Here is an 18,600-nt window from a genome sequence, read left to right on the forward strand (position 1 = left end):
ATCGGTAATGAAATCCATTGACACAGTATGCCAAGGACTCGGTGGTACATCCAAAGGTTGAAGAAGACCGGCCGGTCTTTTCTTTGTGTTCTTATTTTGTGCACAGTTTCCACAGGTTTGAATAAATTGCATGACATCCTTGAGCCACGTAGGCCACCAGTAGTGTCTCTTGATTTTTTCCAAAGACTTTGTGACCCCTGGGTGACCCTCAATCAGGGAGCTATGGTAGTTTTCAATTACTTGTCTTCTCAGTTCTTCCGTAGGTAGGTACAAGCGATTTTGATAATGAGGTATATTCTCCTGTAGGGTGAATTGATCGCCTCGATCAGTCCAGGCAAGCAACTCCTCGGGAACCAAATTCCTCTTGACTTCCTTCAGTAGTTCTCCATAGAAAGGGTCTAAAGTATTTAGTAATCCTAAAACCCTTTCTCCAGCAATGATGGTGTTTGGAACTTGGGGAACAAAGGTCTCGTCTTCAATGACAATTCGGGACAAGGCATCAGCTTTCCCATTACAGGCTCCTGGCCGAAAGGTGATGACAAAGTCGTACTCTGTGAAGAATAAAGCCCATCGCAGTTGTCTAGCCGATTGGGCCTTGACTGAGCGGAGATACTGCAAGTTTCGATGGTCAGTAAGGATGGTGACCGTGTGTTGAGCACCTAGCAAATAATGTCTCCATTCTTTTAAGGCGCACTTGATTGCCAACAGTTCCTTGTCTGTAATTGTATAATTTCGTTCCGCAGCTGTATTTTTTTTTTACCAGAACGCCACTGGGTGCAAAATTTGAGTCTGTGGATCTCGTTGTGACAAAACAGCCCCCATGGCAGCACTAGAGGCATCTGTCTCTACAATGAAAGGTAAGTCAGAATGAGGATGTCTCAATATAGGAGCCTCTGTAAACTTTCTGGAGGATAGCCACACAGAGTCTCCGACTTGAAACTTAGGAGCTACACATCGATGGCAGTCAGAAAACTTCTTCTGACTTTCCCTGGCTGCAGATAAGCTAGCTTGAGCCCTAGTGTGGGCCGTAGAGATGAATTCATGGAGAGTCTTCACAGCAGGCATCTCTAAAGGTTCTGGAGGATCAAAAGCAGAAGTTCGAGGATGTCGACCATGTAATGTATAGAATGGAGTTAGCCCAGTAGAGGAATGAGTTGAATTGTTGTAAGCATATTCAGCCACCCACAATATATCCAACCAAGAATCTTCTGTTTGGTGAAGCATACAACGCAAATACTGTTCTAGAATCTGGTTAGTGCGCTCCGTTTGACCATCGGTTTGGGGATGATGACTGGCGGATAATCGAACATCAATCTTGGCCAAGGCACAACATTTCCTCCAAAATTTAGAAACGAATTGGCTACCTCGGTCTGAGATTACAATGGAGGGAAAACCATGCGCCTTAACAATGTTCTCCAGAAATATCTTGGCCAATCCAGAGGCAGTCGGAAGTCCTTGGACTATGATAAAATGTGCCATCTTGGAGAATAAGTCAACCACCACTAGAATGGTGTCAAAACCCCTACACGGAGGAAGATCGGTAATGAAATCCATTGACACAGTATGCCAAGGACTCGGTGGTACATCCAAAGGTTGAAGAAGACCGGCCGGTCTTTTCTTTGTGTTCTTATTTTGTGCACAGTTTCCACAGGTTTGAATAAATTGCATGACATCCTTGAGCCACGTAGGCCACCAGTAGTGTCTCTTGATTTTTTCCAAAGACTTTGTGACCCCTGGGTGACCCTCAATCAGGGAGCTATGGTAGTTTTCAATTACTTGTCTTCTCAGTTCTTCCGTAGGTAGGTACAAGCGATTTTGATAATGAGGTATATTCTCCTGTAGGGTGAATTGATCGCCTCGATCAGTCCAGGCAAGCAACTCCTCGGGAACCAAATTCCTCTTGACTTCCTTCAGTAGTTCTTCATAGAAAGGGTCTAAAGTATTTAGTAATCCTAAAACCCTTTCTCCAGCAATGATGGTGTTTGGAACTTGGGGAACAAAGGTCTCGTCTTCAATGACAATTCGGGACAAGGCATCAGCTTTCCCATTACAGGCTCCTGGCCGAAAGGTGATGACAAAGTCGTACTCTGTGAAGAATAAAGCCCATCGCAGTTGTCTAGCCGATTGGGCCTTGACTGAGCGGAGATACTGCAAGTTTCGATGGTCAGTAAGGATGGTGACCGTGTGTTGAGCACCTAGCAAATAATGTCTCCATTCTTTTAAGGCGCACTTGATTGCCAACAGTTCCTTGTCTGTAATTGTATAATTTCGTTCCGCATCTGTATTTTTTTTTGACCAGAACGCCACTGGGTGCAAAATTTGAGTCTGTGGATCTCGTTGTGACAAAACAGCCCCCATGGCAGCACTAGAGGCATCTGTCTCTACAATGAAAGGTAAGTCAGAATGAGGATGTCTCAATATAGGAGCCTCTGTAAACTTGGACTTGAGAGTCTGAAAGGCAACTGTGGCCTCCGGGGTCCATGCAAACTTCTGGTTCTTCTTTAGCAATGACGTGATGGGATGAACCAACTGCAAGAAATTTTCCACAAATCTTCTATAGAAATTAGCAAAGCCCAAAAAACTTTGGACTCCTTTCACAGAAGTTGGAACCGGCCATGATAGAATTGCCTGCACCTTACGAACATGCATCTTAACTCCTTGAGAGGACAGCACAAAACCTAGAAACTCTACTTCAGAAACATGAAATGAACATTTTGCCATTTTCACATAAAGGTAGTTTTCTCGCAATTTCTTCAAAGCCGCCGAAACATGATTCACATGCTCAGAGGGGTTTGCTGAAAAAATTAAGATATCGTCAATGTAGACTACTGCGCAGACATCAAGTAGATCTTTCAAAACGTCATTCATAAAGCACTCAAACGCAGCTGGAGCGTTGCATAACCCGAATGGCATGACTTGGTATTCGAAGAGGCCATATTTTGTGCGAAATGCAGTTTTCCACTCGTCGCCTTCCTTAACTTGGATTAGGTGATACGCCCCTCTAAGATCCAGCTTGGTAAATATCTGGGCTCCTTTAATTTGGTCTAACAAATTTGAAATGAGAGGAATAGGATATCGATTCTTGAAAGTAATCTGGTTGAGTGCGCGGTAATCGATACAAGTTCTGAGATCGCCTTCTTTTTTGGCGACAAAAAAAAGAGGCGAAGCAGCAGGAGACTTAGAGGGTTGAATGAAACCATTGGCTAAGTATTGGTCTAAGTATTTCTTCAGGTGAGAATCTTCTTTCTCCGTTAACGAATAAATTCGACTACATGGAATTTCACTTCCAGGAAGAATATCAATTTGACAATCATAGGGTCGATGTGGAGGAAGCTCCTCGGCCAATTTCTCTTCAAAGACGTCTCGGAATTCTGCATACTCGGGAGGGAGTAGGCCTATTATTCTTAACGTTGAAACAGAGACCTTCTTCATAAAGCGGGAATCTTCCTGGGTGTTTGTCTTGCAGCAAAGTTCTCTACACTCATCAGCAAAGGTCAGAGACTGAGTTCGCCAATCAATCCTTGGATTATGTTTCTCCAACCAGGGCAAGCCAAGTATAATTTGGAGTTGGGGAGCACTAATTAGGTGGAACGTGATTCTCTCTTCATGTTTCCCCTGACAACACATAGTAAGGTTCGCCGTGTGTTGAATAACAGGACTTGAAGCCAAAGGCGTACCATCAACTGTTGATACATTTTCAGCTTTGTGCTTGTTCACACGAGGAAAACCCATCCTAGTTGCCAAATCGATATCCAAATAATTACCGACTGCACCACAATCGATATAGGCTTGCAAAGTTTGCATTCTTGTGGGCTGTTCTGTACTGGATAAAGTAATGGGAAAAACAAAGTGTGAGGTCACCAAACCTTTTTCCATGCTCGACAAGTTGACCTCTACACTTGTCGGGCACTGGAGTTTTCCAAATTCAAGTCCTTCTTGTCTGGGTTAACGTCTCCAATAGGCTTCCCGGAAGGTTTAATAGGACACTCCTTGAGAAAATGACCAGCCTTACCACAGTAAAGACACAACTGTTGCTGGCATCTCTTGTCTCTTTCAGCTTGTGATATCGGTCCTCTAACGGCTCCCAACTGCATGGGTTCAACAGAACTCTCAGAACTGGCTCTCAACTGACTTTTCTTGGGGCGCACAAAATAAGTTCTGTTTTCAGAGCAAGAGCGATCCACCCTTCTGTTTTGCAATCTCTGATCAAGTTGTACAGTTAAATCAATAAATTCTGCAATTCCTTCTGGAGGGTTCACCACCTGAGCCAAGTCGTCTTTCAATTCATTACGGAGTCCTCTCTGAAATAAGGTGGTTCTTTTCTCTTTGGGCCAATTTGTTTCTGCCACCAATCTGTTAAAGGTTGCTACATACGCCAACAATTCCTGGTTACCTTGGCGAAGAGAAAGTAACTCATTATCTAGAGCCTGACCCTAAGCATGATGTGCAAACAATTTTTCCATCTCCTTCTGAAAGTCTGAAAGATTTCTCAAAATCGGAAAATCCCTGTTTACTAAAGGAATTGACCAATCGGCCGCAAAACCACCCAAATAGGATAATATAAACGCTACCTTGGCCTGATCAGAAGGAAATTCCCCAGGGCGACAGAGAAAATGAAGCCGGCATTGGTTAAGAAAAACCGCAAACTTCTTAGGATCTCCTAGAAAGCATTCAGGAGGAGCTAAGGGGATATTGCCAGGAACAATTACTTGAACTGGTGAAGGAGGCATCACTGAAACGGGGACAGAAGCGCTGGCAGGAGGCAAAGGAGTTTGACCCGCTTGGGCTTGCAACATCTGGCGAGCTAAATCATCATTGCGATCCTGCTTAACAATTAATTTTCTCCGGAGAGCACTGGTTTCAGAGCGGGCTGAATGGACCTCAGCTCTTAGTTCCCCCAATAACTGGGCCAACTGGTCTACTTCTGGAATTTCCATAATGTCCAGGCAGAGTATTTTTCAAAGCTGGCTTTGCGTTCTGTAACGCTCACCTGAACTCTGCGGGGACCTTCTGGACCTCCAACTGACTTCTACCTTCCTGGGAGCTAACACGGAATTTCTGTGGAGAAAATAACAATATTCCCTTCCTTAGTTTTCTTCTTAAATAGGAAGAACAAACTTGTAACTATAGGACCAGCAAAGGCTCACCTTGGTATTTAATATGTTGAGCTCTCCATCCAGTTAATACAGGGGCGCAAGTCCTGAAGATGGGACACAGGAGAATGTTTGTTTTTATTTTATTATTTGGAATAGGGGAAGAGGCTACTAGGCTCAATATTGGCGAGCAATATTCACTGGGAATAGGAATGTACAAAATGAAGGTTACCCCTATCCTAATATAACCTAAAAAGGGAAAGGTTTGCTGTGGTGTGAGGCGTGTGTGACAATGCAGACTGGAGAGCAGTGACAAACTATTATCTTTGACTAGAACACACCTTCAAGGCAAACTCCACAATCTGGCAAGAACCCGCTAATGACAGCGTAATACCATAGAATGCGTAAGGTAGCCTAATAACAATTATACACAATTCGAAGTATTTGATAAGGCAACAAAACAAATCAAATACATTCGTATATCACTAGGAGTACTTGCGTGAAAGAAGCAGCAAACTTACTGTGAGGTGAGAAGACCGCTATGACAGGACTCCAAACTACGGACTGTGACTGAAGCGGAGCAAACAGGCTGTGAGGTGAGGAGACCGCTATGAGTGGACTCCAAACTACGGACTGTGACGGAAGCGGAGGCGGCTGCACAGGGAATACAGGAAAGGAACTGAGAACTAGTAATTAGTTACTAACGGAACTACGGTAAATGTCTGTGGACAAGGAATATTTTAACTGTGACAGAAATCAGAGGTACGCGACGAGCGTTCCATCTGTACTCAGACGAACGACGCGAAGCGCGAGTCTCCTGATGGGCGGGGCTTAAATAGCCGGCAATGAAAACAACTAGACCCGTAAGCTAACTGACTCAGAGGCACCACCTAGCGGCCATTAAGGAAACCCCAACCAACCATTAACATGAGGGAATTAGAATCAATTAACCAGCTAAGGCAACATGAATTCCCACATGAACATGTATCTCCTAGGACTAAAATGGGAACTTAACCTGTGGTCATGACAGTACCCCTCCTCAAGAACCAGCTAAGGCAACATGAATGAACTCTCCTCCCGGTTTATTGGGGTGATTCTGATGAAATCTCTTTAACAATCTAGTGGCATGTATGTTTTCTTTAGGTTCCCAAGATCGATCTAAGGGACCATAGCCCTTCCAGTCAACCAGATAAAAAACCTTATGCCTGACAACCTTGGAGTCTAAAATGTCCTTCACTTCATATTCAGATTGATTGTCTTCAAATTCAATGGGAGCAGGAGCTGGTTCTAAACAAGTATCTGGTTTTACTGGTTTCAGTAAAGACACATGAAAAACTGGATGAATTTGCATCCTCCGAGGAAGGGTCAATTTCATTGCCACTGGCTTGATGATGGCTTCAATGGAGAAAGGACCCAAAAATCGGGGAAGAAATTTCTTTGAACTTTTCAACATCAAATTTCTGGAGGATAGCCACACAGAGTCTCCGACTTGAAACTTAGGAGCTACACATCGATGGCGGTCAGCAAACTTCTTCTGACTTTCCTTGGCTGCAGATAAGCTAGCTTGAGCCCTAGTGTGGGCCGTAGAGATGAATTCATGGAGAGTCTTCACAGCAGGCATCTCTAAAGGTTCTGGAGGATCAAAAGCAGATGTTCGAGGATGTCGACCATGTAATGTATAGAATGGAGTAAGCCCAGTAGAGGAATGAGTTGAATTGTTGTAAGCATATTCAGCCGCCCACAATATATCCAACCAAGAATCTTCTGTTTGGTGAAGCATACAACGCAAATACTGTTCTAGAGTCTGGTTAGTGCGCTCCGTTTGACCATCGGTTTGGGGATGATGACTGGTGGATAATCGAACATCAATCTTGGCCAAGGCACAACATTTCCTCCAAAATTTTGGAAACGAATTGGCTACCTCGGTCTGAGATTACAATGGAGGGAAAACCATGCGCCTTAACAATGTTCTCTAGAAATATCTTGGCCAATCCAGAGGCAGTCGGAAGTCCTTGGACTACGATAAAATGTGCCATCTTGGAGAATAAGTCAACCACCACTAGAATGGCGTCAAAACCCCTACACGGAGGAAGATCGGTAATGAAATCCATTGACACAGTATGCCAAGGACTCGGTGGTACATCCAAAGGTTGAAGAAGACCGGCCGGTCTTTTCTTTGTGTTCTTATTTTGTGCACAGTTTCCACAGGTTTGAATAAATTGCATGACATCCTTGAGCCACGTAGGCCACCAGTAGTGTCTCTTGATTTTTTCCAAAGACTTTGTGGCCCCTGGGTGACCCTCAATCAGGGAGCTATGGTAGTTTTCAATTACTTGTCTTCTCAGTTCTTCCGTAGGTAGGTACAAGCGATTTTGATAATGAGGTATATTCTCCTGGAGGGTTAATTGATCACCTCGATCAGTCCAGGCAAGCAACTCCTCAGGAACCAAATTCCTCTTGACTTCCTTCAGTAGTTCTTCATCGAAAGGTTCTAAAGTATTTAGTAATCCTAAAACCCTTTGTCCAGCAATGATGTTGTTTGGAACTTGGGGAACAAAGGTCTCGTCTTCAATGCCAATTCGGGACAAGGCATCAGCTTTCCCATTACAGGCTCCTGGCCGAAAGGTGATGACAAAGTCGTACTCTGTGAAGAATAAAGCCCATCGCAGTTGTCTAGACGATTGGGCCTTGACTGAGCGGAGATACTGCAAGTTTCGATGGTCAGTAAGGATGGTGACCGTGTGTTGAGCACCTAGCAAATAATGTCTCTATTCTTTTAAGGCGCACTTGATTGCCAACAGTTCATTGTCTGTAATTGTATAATTTCGTTCCGCAGCTGAATTGTTTTTTGACCAGAACGCCACTGGGTGCAAAATTTGAGTCTGTGGATCTCGTTGTGACAAAACAGCCCCCATGGCAGCACTAGAGGCATCTGTCTCTACAATGAAAGGTAAGTCAGAATGAGGATGTCTCAATATAGGAGCCTCTGTAAACTTGGACTTGAGAGTCTGAAAGGCAACTGTGTCCTCCGGGGTCCATGCAAACTTCTGGTTCTTCTTAAGCAATGACGTGATGGGATGAACCAACTGCAAGAAATTTTCCACAAATCTTCTATAGAAATTAGCAAAGCCCAAAAAACGTTGGACTCCTTTCACAGAAGTTGGAACCGGCCATGATAGAATTGCCTGCACCTTACGAACATGCATCTTAACTCCTTGAGAGGACAGCACAAAACCTAGAAACTCTACTTCAGAAACATGAAATGAACATTTTGCCATTTTCACATAAAGGGAGTTTTCTCGCAATTTCTTCAAAGCCGCCGAAACATGATTCACATGCTCAGAGGGGTTTGCTGAAAAAATTAAGATATCGTCAATGTAGACTACTGCGCAGTCATCAAGTAGATCTTTCAAAACGTCATTCATAAAGCACTGAAACGCAGCTGGAGCGTTGCATAACCCGAATGGCATGACTTGGTATTCGAAGAGGCCATGTTTTGTGCAAAATGCAGTTTTCCACTCGTCGCCTTCCTTAACTCGGATTAGGTGATACGCCCCTCTAAGATCCAGCTTGGTAAATATCTGGGCTCCTTTAATTTGGTCTAACAAATTTGAAATGAGAGGAATAGGATATCGATTCTTGAAAGTAATCTGGTTGAGTGCGCGGTAATCGATACAAGTTCTGAGATCGCCTTCTTTTTCGGCGACAAAAGAAAGAGGCGAAGCAGCAGGAGACTTAGAGGGTCGAATGAAACCATTGGCTAAGTATTGGTCTAAGTATTTCTTCAGGTGAGAATCTTCTTTCTCCGTTAACGAATAAATTCGACTACACGGAATTTCACTTCCAGGAAGAATATCAATTTGACAATCATAGGGTCGATGTGGAGGAAGCTCCTCGGCCAATTTCTCTTCAAAGACGTCTCGGAATTCTGCATACTCGGGAGGGAGTAGGCCTATTATTCCTAACGTTGAAACAGAGACCTTCTTCATAAAGCGGGATTCTTCCTGGGCGTTTGTCTTGCAGCAACGTTCTCTACACTCATCAGCAAAGGTCAGAGACTGAGTTTGCCAATCAATCCTTGGATTATGTTTCTCCAACCAGGGCAAGCCAAGTATAATTTGGAGTTGGGGAGCACTAATTAGGTGGAACGTGATTCTCTCTTCATGTTTCCCCTGACAACACATAGTAAGGTTCGCCGTGCGTTGAATAACAGGACCTGAAGCCAAAGGCGTACCATCAACTGCTGATACATTTTCAGCTTCGTGCTTGTTCACACGAGGAAAACCCATCCTAGTTGCCAAATCGATATCCAAATAATTACCGACTGCACCACAATCAATGTAGGCTTGCAAAGTCTGCATTCTGGTGGGCTGTTCTGTACTGGATAAAGTAATGGGAAAAACAAAGTGTGAGGTCACCAAACCTTTTTCCATGCTCGACAAGTTGACCTCTACACTTGTCGGTCACTGGAGTTTTCCGAATTCAAGTCCTTCTTGTCTGGGTTAACGCCTCCAATAGGCTTCCCGGAAGGTTTAATAGGACACTCCTTGAGAAAATGACCAGCCTTACCACAGTAAAGACACAACTGTTGCTGGCGTCTCTTGTCTCTTTCAGCTTGTGATATCGGTCCTCTAACGGCTCCCAACTGCATGGGTTCAACAGAACTCTCAGAACTGGCTCTCAACTGACTTTCCTTGGGGCGCACAAAATAAGTTCTGTTTTCAGAGCGAGAGCGATCCACCCTTCTGTCTTGCAATCTCTGATCAAGTTGTACAGTTAAATCAATAAATTCTGCAATTCCTTCTGGAGGGTTCACCACCTGAGCCAAGGCGTCTTTCAATTCATTACGGAGTCCTCTCTGAAATAAGGTGGTTCTTTTCTCTTTGGGCCAATTTGTTTCTGCCACCAATCTGTTAAAGGTTGCTACATACGCCAACAATTCCTGGTTACCTTGGCGAAGAGAAAGTAACTCATTATCTAGAGCCTGAGCATGACGTGCAAACAATTTTTCCATCTCCTTCTGAAAGTCTGAAAGATTTCTCAAAATCGGAAAATCCCTGTTTACTAACGGAATTGACCAATCGGCCGCAAAACCACCCAAATAGGATAATATAAACGCTACCTTGGCCTGATCAGAAGGAAATACCCCAGGGCGACAGAGAAAATGAAGCCGGCATTGGTTAAGAAAAACCGCAAACTTCTTAGGATCTCCTAGAAAGCATTCAGGAGGAGCTAAGGGGATATTGCCGGGAACAATTACTTGAACTGGTGAAGGAGGCGTGACTGAAACGGGGGCAGAAGCGCTGGCAGGAGGCAAAGGAGTTTGGCCCGCTTGGGCTTGCAACATCTGGCAAGCTAAATCAACAGTGCGATCCCGATTAACAATTAATTTTCTCCGGAGAGCACTGGTTTGAGATCGGCTGAATGGACCTCAGCTCTTAGTTCCCCCAACAACTGGGCCAACTGGTCTACTTCTGGAATTTCCATAATGTCCAGGCAGAGTATTTTTCAAAGCTGGCTTCGCGTTCTGTAACGCTCACCTGAACTCTGCGGGGACCTTCTGGACCTCCAACTGACTTCTACCTTCCTGGGAGCTAACACAGAATTTCTGTGGAGAAAATAACAATATTCCCTTCCTTAGTTTTCTTCTTAAATAGGAAGAACAAACTTGTAACTATAGGACCAGCAAAGGCTCACCTTGGTATTTAGTATGTTGGGCTCTCCATCCTGTTCATACAGGGGCGCAAGTCCTGAAGATGGGACACAGGAGAATGTTTCTTTTTATTTTATTACTTGGAATAGGGGAAGAGGCTACTAGGCTCCATATTGGTGAGCAATATTCACTGGGAATAGGAATGTACACAATGAAGGTTACCCCTATCCTAATATAACCTAAAAAGGGAAAGGTTTGCTGTGGTGTGAGGCGTGTGTGACAATGCAGACTGGAGAGCAGTGACGAACTATTATCTATGACTAGAACACACCTTCAAGGCAAACTCCACAATCTGGCAAGAACCCGCTAATGACAGCGTAATACCATGGAATGCGTAAGGTAGCCTAATAACAATTATACACAATTCGAAGTATTTGATAAGGCAACAAAACAAAGCAAATACATTCGTATATCACTAGGAGTACTTACGTGAGAGAAGCAGCAAACTGACTGTGAGGTGAGAAGACCACTATGACAGGACTCCAAACTACGGACTGTGACTGAAGCGGAGCAAACAGGCTGTGAGGTGAGGAGACCGCTATGACAGGACTCTAAACTACGGACTGTGACGGAAGCGGAGGCGGCTGCACAGGGAATACAGGAAAGGAACTGAGAACTAGTAATTAGTTACTGACGGAACTACGGTAAATGTCTGTGGACAAGGAATATTTTTACTGTGACAGATATCAGAGGTACGTGACGAGCGTTCCATCTGTACTCAGACGAACGACGCGAAGCGCGAGTCTCCTGATGGGTGGGGCTTAAATAGCCGGCAATGAAAACAACTAGACCCGCTAGCTAACTGACTCAGAGGCACCACCTAGCGGCCATTAAGGAAACCCCAACCAACCATTAACATGAGGGAATTAGAATCAATTAATCAGCTAAGGCAACATGAATTCCCATATGAACCTGTATCTCCTAGGACTAAAATGGGAACTTAACCTGTGGTCATGACAGTACCCCTCCTCAAGAACTCTCCTCCCGGTTTATTGGGGTGATTCTGATGAAATCTCTTTAACAATCTAGTGGCATGTATGTTTTCTTTAGGTTCCCAAGATCGATCTAAGGGACCATAGCCCTTCCAGTCAACCAGATAAAAAACCTTATGCCTGACAACCTTGGAGTCCAAAAAGTCCTTCACTTCATATTCAGATTGATTGTCTTCAAATTCAATGGGAGCAGGAGCTGGTTCTAAACAAGTATCTGGTTTTACTGGTTTCAGTAAAGACACATGAAAAACTGGATGAATTTGCATCCTCCGAGGAAGGGTCAATTTCATTGCCACTGGGTTGATGATGGCTTCAATGGAGAACGGACCCAAAAATCGGTGGGAGAAATTTCTTTGAACCTTTCAACATCAAATTTCTGGAGGATAGCCACACAGAGTCTCCGACTTGAAACTTAGGAGCTACACATCGATGGCAGTCAGAAAACTTCTTCTGACTTTCTCTGGCTGCAGATAAGCTAGCTTGAGCCCTAGTGTGGGCCGTAGAGATGAATTCATGGAGAGTCTTCACAGCAGGCATCTCTAAAGGTTCTGGAGGATCAAAAGCAGAAGTTAGAGGATGTCGACCATGTAATGTATAGAATGGAGTAAGCCCAGTAGGGGAATGAGTTGAATTGTTGTAAGCATATTCAGCCACCCACAATATATCCAACCAAGAATCTTCTGTTTGGTGAAGCATACAACGCAAATACTGTTCTAGAGTCTGGTTAGGGCGCTCCGTTTGACCATCGGTTTGGGGATGATGACTGGCGGATAATCGAACATCAATCTTGGCCAAGGCACAACATTTCCTCCAAAATTTAGAAACGAATTGGCTACCTCGGTCTGAGATTACAATGGAGGGAAAACCATGCGCCTTAACAATGTTCTCCAGAAATATCTTGGCCAATCCAGAGGCAGTCGGAAGTCCTTGGACTATGATAAAATGTGCCATCTTGGAGAATAAGTCAACCACCACTAGAATGGTGTCAAAACCCCTACACGGAGGAAGATCGGTAATGAAATCCATTGACACAGTATGCCAAGGACTCGGTGGTACATCCAAAGGTTGAAGACGACCGGCCGGTCTTTTCTTTGTGTTCTTATTTTGTGCACAGTTTCCACAGGTTTGAATAAATTGCATGACATCCTTGAGCCACGTAGGCCACCAGTAGTGTCTCTTGATTCTTTCCAAAGACTTTATGACCCCTGGGTGACCCTCAATCAGGGAGCTATGGTAGTTTTCAATTACTTATCTTCTCATTTCTTCCGTAGGTAGGTACAAGCGATTTTGATAATGAGGTATATTCTCCTGTAGGGTGAATTGATCGCCTCGATCAGTCCAGGCAAGCAACTCCTCAGGAACCAAATTCCTCTTGACTTCCTTCAGTAGTTCTTCATAGAAAGGGTGCAAGTACTTTAAGTTCTGTTTGCTGGAAGCACTCGCTGTATTGCTCACTGCTGAGACTGAGACCTGCATTGGATTCGGCTCCACAACAGCCCGGAGGACGTCTTTGAGAGTTACACTCTCTAGTGCCTGCCTTAGAAAAGAAGAAAGGACTTCACTACACTGACCAACTCCTCCCCTTTTTTGTGACCATGCCTTTCCATTTCCTTCATCTGCCTCTGAGCCTGCGCACCCGCGCTGCGCACCGGTGCAAGTACTTTAAGTACTGTTTGCTGGAAGCACTCGCTGTATTGCTCACTGCTGAGACTGAGACCTGCATTGGATTCGGCTCCAAAACGGCCCGGAGGACGTCTTTGAGAGTTACACTCTCTAGTGCCTGCCTTAGAAAAGAAGAAAGGTGATTGTGGCGGCAGAGCTTTGTACTTTATTATTGCTAACTGGAGGGACTACTTGCACGTTTGTGCTTGTGAACTTACGCATTGTGCGCACTAGCACGCTAGCACGTTTTGTGCACAGTGTCCTTGCATTGAATCTCGTCACATATCTGAAGAAAAAAAAAAAGTGTATTTTTTTTTTTTTTTTTTTTTTACCTTTCGAGTTTTTCGTGTTTATACCTTTCTTTTTCTTTTATTTACTAGGACTTCACTACACTGACCAACTCCTCCCCTTTTTTGTGACCACGCCTTTCCATTTCCTTCATCTGCCTCTGAGCCTGCGCACCCGCGCTGCGCACCGGTGCAAGTACTTTAAGTACTGTTTGCTGTTCGCGGTGCGCGCAGCGCGGTGCTGGGCCAGTCATTATTCCCTTCTGATTCTATTATTAAGTGAATTGGGTTTTTATTGTTTGTGGCTTCAACAGTATCAAATGCGAAGGTAGTCATTGAAAATTGTCTATTGCTGATTGCACTTTGATTTTTGCTCTCGCGTTGAGCGGTGTGACATATTCAAGTATAGCTGTTGCTCGGTGGGGCCCTTGCTCACCTTAGCTCACCTTAAGTGTATCTTTCTTCACCATGCTTCCATACACAGCATACAAGCTTACTACAAACATGCAACTATTGCTCCACTTGTGTTAATGCCACAGACCCAATCTTCATCACCAAAGACAGCGGATTCCATAGTGGCACCCCAAACATTTTTTACTGCTATGTCTGTCACCCCTGCAAACCTGCCTAATCAAACCCGTTTTCCATTTGAAGAGATACATGGTGGTATAAGTATCACACCTATAGAGTCTTCTGTCGTTGTCCCTTCAAGTATGACTTCTACTCCTTCTCCTCTCACAGTTGGAAAAATCAGTTCCTCGTAGCGTACACCATTGAGGTGCTCCAATCCTTGCCCAATTTCTGATCGAACTATGATTGAATCTATCAAGTCCTGTCATAAAGTATACGATGCGAACATGTCTATTTCTCCCATTGCTTTCCCACTCTTATTGTCTGATCCTCAAGTCATATCCATTCATGAAAGTTCATCTGAGTTTATTCACATGAACAGCAAGGCTCAACGTATCAGCAGTGTCCCTGATGACTCTACTGTTCCGCCCTCAGACATTGCTCTATCTATTCTCAACTCGTTCGCTCTACCAACACCGCGCCCTCTCAAACCAGCGCTGCTCAACAATGCTGCTCAAACCATATCAATGATTCAACCCACATTAATAGCAATTAACACAGCAGTGTATAGTCTGTGTAAACTCTTCGAATCCCTGGATACCAAAGTGGCTCGCCAAACAACCCAATTCGAAGATCTGATGCAGTGGCTCTCGATGCAACAGCTCACCAAAACTGAGGTCCACAAAGACAAGTTAGACCAGTCAGTGGTTATGTTGCCCAGCCCGTCGATTCTTCGTGATGTTACTTCACTCATTTTACCAACCTCCACTGATTCAGTGAAAGAAGCACCTGCACGCCCACTGATACCCTGTCCCTTGCCCTTAAACCAAGGCATTATTGGACGAGACCCGGTGCCTGAGAATCATGATTCCATTCCAATCCTGATTCCAAAAATGAAAACTGGGTCTTTAGAGGGTATAATTGCACCATCCAGCGGTGTTTCGATGGACACACAAGGACTGAGCGATTTAACACGTCCAACAGTTGAGAAACCAAAAAAGAAAAATAATAAAAAACAAACCTTTATTCCAATAAAAAAAACGAAAACATGATTGGAATTAAGCATCCAAAGAGCACCTTGTCTGCCTTTTTTTAAAGCTCTTAGTAAAAAGAAAACAACTATAGCTAACTGTGAGTTGGGTGATATGGAAACTGTTGCTCCTATACATCCTGCAGGGCCTGACGCGGCAGGTACTCCTATAGTTTCTCCCAATTTTGGCTTGACCCAGGATCCCCCGTCTGTGCCCCGGTCCCCTTTAACTCAACTGGTACAAGCTTTAAGTGGGTTTCAGAAAACACCTACACCATTTCTAATTTCAGACAAAAGTACCACTGTTCAAAATCTTCTCCCCCCACGTTCAGTGCAAACACAGATATCACTCAAATCATCAATTAAAAGCAGTGCTGGTTCGCTCCCTGTGAAGTTATGTCCTCAGCAACTTCCCGCCCCTGCTCAAGTTCCCTGTGATATTGCAAGTCACCCCAAGATGGTCACGTTTGCGCCTATGCCCAGTGACACACATACTATCAATGCCAATAGCATTCAATCTTTGACAGATGAACTTAAAAAGAAAGTTGATGAATATCTTTCCGCCAATGTGGCATCGATGTTTACGCAAGCCCAGGGCGATTCTATAAGATCACTAGCATACCCAGTTAATGTGAATCAAACCCCTATTAATGCACCTCCCGAGGTGGCAAGAAATCTCAGACCAAGTTGGCCCTCCAATATAAAAGGGTCCCCGCGTAACAACAACAAGCGCTGGTCCTCAGGGCAACCCAATTCGGGACGAGCTCAATGCCACACTTTAATTCTCAAATGTCGAGAGGGTGGCAATCAAATGTATGATCTTAATTGGCAAAGTGTCCTGAATATTTTTGGTGACATTGATGAATTACGTAACATCACCTCACGCGATATCGAACAGGTCGAATTTATCTCCGAGGACACATTGTCCATAGTTAGACTCTGGATTCCATCAAGCATAGTGCTTCAATCAATATGGCGCAATAAAATGGTCTTATTTAATATGGGGTTTTTGCTGGCAGAGGAACCAGAATTCGCTCGCTTGCTTTTGAACACTCCAGTCATGATCCCTAAGATATATCAGGGCTCCCGTGGTGAATCCAGAGAAACATGGACATCTGAGAATTCTCGGCATTAACCCCCAAAAGGAGAGATCAGAAACACATTGTTATTTGTCAGCTGGAACACAAGAGGGCACAAACATCTTCATTCCTCTTTTAAAGAAATGCCTTTGTTATACCACCTCATCGCTTTACAAGAGGTATGGCTCACCAAAGCTCCGATATGGGACAGCTATGAAATAGCCTTGATTCCTGCAGTATTGACTGCAGGCAGACCGGCATCAGGCTTACTGGTTGCTGTGAACATTAAATTAGGGTTTACAGTCACTGTCTGGGCATCTGTAGGTGCGCACATACAGCTTGTAAAAATCTGTAATAAAGTCCTAGTATTTGCTGTAGTAAATATTTACCGTAATCCGCTCAGCATGCCTGATGAAACCTTTTTTGCAGGACTACATGACATGCTTGATCTAATCTCACTTGACAAATCAATTATGTATACCATCATACTTGGTGATTTGAACCTCAACTGTTGCAAGTTGGGTGCCAAAACTCAAGGTGCTCGAAAATGGGAGTTGATTATGTCCGAACGCAACTATCATATGGTCAATGGCTCAGTACATAATGATTTCCCCCCGCATTACACTTGGCATAGAGGGCAATCAAATAGTATCATAGATTATATTTATGTCGACACCAGGCTTTTCCGACAAATAGACCACTTTGAGATTATTGACCATCCTAAAAGTGATCATTGCCTCCTGTCCTTACAGTGCACGTTCCAATATACAATGCCAACTAGAGATTCTTATTATTGTGGCAACGTGGGAGTAAACAACTCACGCACACGTCTCAAATGGACTGCAAACTCCCTGAACCAGTTTGAACATCTCATAACGAATAGGGCCCTACATTGTAATAGCATCGAATACATAGATTTGCTACGCTCATTTGCTCAGACCATAAATATACCGCAATCCCACTCGATCAAACATTCACATACCTTTGATCAGGTAGTTGCCAAAAGAAGGACAGAATTTAGGATGCTTAAAAGAAAAATTTTACTCTCAATTAGTGCGGACAAGTGGCAGGCATTAAAATATGCAAAATGCCAATATAAGAACTGGCTCAGTGGGCGCAAGTCCTTGTTATTCCAACGAGATAGCGAAGCCATGAGTAGGGCTATGAGTAATAAAAATTCGGCTGGCATGTGGTCGCTGCTGAATAGTCACTCATACCATCACCAAGCAGATGCCCAACTGAATGGGGTCTCTGAACATATGTGGATCAAGCATTTTTCAACACTATATGCTGACCCTTGTTATAACCACACCAAATATTTGCCAGTGTCAACATCCAGTTGGAATTTAAAAGTCTCGGTTGAGCAAATTTTTGACCTAATCAAAAAATTGAGTTCTTCAAGAGCAGAAGGACCAGACGGGTTGTCAAACCATATGTTTAAAAATCATCCAGAAAACTATCGACCGATTGCGTTACTAGATGCCCCAGGGAAAATATTTTTACCAAATTGGTACTAGCCGATTTCAATACTTGGACAGGAAATAATAAATTCAGGGATTCCAACCAAACTGGCTTCATGGCAGGAATGGGAACCAACATCAATCTCATGACCTTGAATGCAATCAAAGCTCAGTGCCAAGAGACAAAACAACAGTTGTTCTTGGCTTTTATTGATCTAAATGCAGCCTTTGACTCTGTGAGTCGTCCTTTATTATTAAAAAAGCTCTTGAGAGACGATTGCCCAGCGTCTCTGTACGATATTATACACTCGTTGCACCATGACACGTCTATACGAATACGCATTACACTAGATGGTCTTCTAACAGACAACATATCGACCTATCGTGGTCTAAAACAGGGCTGCTCCTTAGCCTCAGCGGTGTTCAATTATTACATCCGCGATGTTAAATTCGCCCTTTCAATGGTCATTTCCGATTCTCCCAGACTGTTGACCCAGGAAGTTCAATCGCTTATGTACGCAGACGATCTAGTACTTATCTCTAGAACGCAGGTGGGGTTACAACGGCTTTTAGATACGTTCTATCAGTACGTACAATCTAATGAACTAGTTGTCAACACGTCTAAAACTCAGATCATTCAATATTCGCCCAGGCGCACAGGCCCAGTTTCATTTGTGTGGTCTATAGGCTGCACCCCACTCGGCGTAACTCCAA

This window comes from Ambystoma mexicanum, chromosome 6p (genome assembly GCF_040938575.1).
Source record: "Ambystoma mexicanum isolate Mex_15411 chromosome 6p, UKY_AmexF1_1, whole genome shotgun sequence".
Taxonomy (NCBI): domain Eukaryota; kingdom Metazoa; phylum Chordata; class Amphibia; order Caudata; family Ambystomatidae; genus Ambystoma; species Ambystoma mexicanum.